Genomic DNA, 2254 nt, shown 5'->3' on the forward strand with positions numbered 1-2254 from the left:
TTTATGGTTAGTGGTTTTTGCATCTCTTTAATAAAACTTTTGCCTACTCTCACATCGTGAAAATGTTCTATATATTCTTTTAGAAAATTTGTTTTACTTTTCAGATTTAGATCTATAATGCAGCTAGAATTGATTTTTTGTTTTGGTCTGAAGTAGGGGCAAACTTTTTCTTGGACATATGGCTATTTGGATATATGAATATATAAATTGATACAGGATAATTTACTGAAAAGACAATCTTTCCCCATTGCTTTTGATGCCCAACTTTGTTTTATATCAAGTAGTCATGTATATAAATCAGTTCTAAATTCTGTCTTCTGTTCAAGTTATCTATATTCTGGCACTAATAGCAAACTTAATTAAGGTTGCTTTAAAATAATGTTTACAACAGCCGTTGCAGCACACCAAGCTCCATAGAGACAGCACCTGGGCAAGTGAGAGCCAGATGGGCACTGGGTGACTCTGAGCCTCACTGGGGAAAATAACTAAATATGGGCAATGGAGATCCTAAGAAGCTGAGAGGCAAAAGGTCATCATATGCATTCTTTGTGCAAACTTGCCAAAAGGAGCACAAGAAGAAACATCCAGAGGCTTCAGTCAACTTCTCTGAGTTTTCTAAGAAGTGCTCAGGGATAGGGAAGACCACATCTGCTAAAGACAAAGGAAATTTTGAAGACATGGCAAAGGCAGACAAGGCCCATAACAAAAGAGAAATGAAAATTTGCATTTCCCCTAAAGGGGAAACAAAAAAGAAGTTCAGGGATCCCAATGCACATTCAGTGCTCACTTCAGCAACACATAGACCAGCGCACCTACACATACACCAATGCACCTAAGAGGCCTCCTTCGGCCCTTTCCTTGATTTGTTCTGAGTATCACCCCAAAATCAAAGGAGAACATCCCAGCCTATCCATTAGTGATGTTGCAAAGAAACTGGGGGAGATGTGGAATCAAACCACCACAACTAACAAGCAGCTGCATGGAAAGAAGCTGCTAAGTGGAAGGAAAAATGGGAAAAGGATATTGCTGCATACTGAGCTAAAGGAAAAACCTGATGCAGCAAAAAACAGGGTTGTCAAGGCTAAAAAAAAAAAAGCAAGCGAAAGAAACAAGGGGAGGAAGACAAGATGAAGAGGATGAGGAGGAGAAGGAAGATGAAGAAGAAGATGAATAAGTTGGTTCTAGAGCATTTTTTTCTGGTCTGTAAAGCATGTCAACCCCACTCCCACCCGTCTGCATCTTACTCCTTTTAAAGGAAAAAAATTGAAATGTAAGGCCGTGTAAGATTTGCTTTTAAACTGTACGTTGTCTTTTTTTGCATAGTTAACACACTACTGAATGTGTCTTTAGATAGCCCTGTCCTAGTGGTATTTTCAGTAGCCACTAACCTGGAAATTTGAAATTTTAAATTTCTACATTAGCGGAAATTTAAAGCAGGTTCTTGTTGGTGCCCAGCACAAATTAGTTACATATGGGCTGGTAGATTTTTCCATCTTCATTTGTCTCTGATGCAGCTTATATGACATAGTTGTTGTTCTGTGAACTCAATACCACTCTGTAATTGCCAAAAAAAAAAAAAAAAAAGTTACAGCTGTTTCGTTCACATTCTGAATGTTTCTAAGTAAATATAACTAACACACACACACACAAATAGGGGTGGCTGGGTGGCTCAGTAACTTAAACCTCAGACCTCAGACTCTTGGTTTCTACCCAGGTCATGATCTCAGGGTCTTGCAATGGGGGCCTGTGTGGGGCTCCACGCTCAAGGCAGAGTCGGCTTGGGCTTCTCTCTCCCTCCCCTCCTTCCACCATATGTGTGCAATCTTTCTCTCAAATAAATAAAATTTTTTTTTAAGATTTTATTTATTCATTTGACAGACATAGATCGCAAGTAGGCAGAGAGAGAGGCAGGCAGAGAGAGAGGGGAAAGCAGGCTCCCTGCCGAGCAGAGAGCCCAATGCGGGGCTTGATCCCAGGACCCTGAGATCACAACCTGAGCCAAAGGCAGAGGCTCAACCCACTGAGCCACCTAGGTGCCCCTCAAATAAATAAAATCTTTAAAATCAATAAATAAATAACGCTTGCTATTTTCTAAAACAAGCCCCCTGAATTTATTATTCTTTAAGAGTATCTTGTCTATTTTTCACTTTCGAATTTTTATGTGCCGGTTTCTATGTAAAAGTATTCCAAGATGTTCATTGGGATTGAATTTAATTTTTTGTCAATTTTGAGATTATTGGCATCTTTGTGGTAT

The 2254-nt window shown here is 39.4% G+C and overlaps 1 pseudogene; it reads left to right on the plus strand.

Moving 5' to 3' along the window:
- The first annotated feature begins 491 nt into the window (after positions 1-491).
- On the plus strand, positions 492-1174 carry LOC132006886 (high mobility group protein B1-like; annotated as a pseudogene).
- The last annotated feature ends 1080 nt before the right edge of the window (positions 1175-2254 follow it).

This window comes from Mustela nigripes, chromosome X (assembly GCF_022355385.1).
Source record: "Mustela nigripes isolate SB6536 chromosome X, MUSNIG.SB6536, whole genome shotgun sequence".
Taxonomy (NCBI): domain Eukaryota; kingdom Metazoa; phylum Chordata; class Mammalia; order Carnivora; family Mustelidae; genus Mustela; species Mustela nigripes.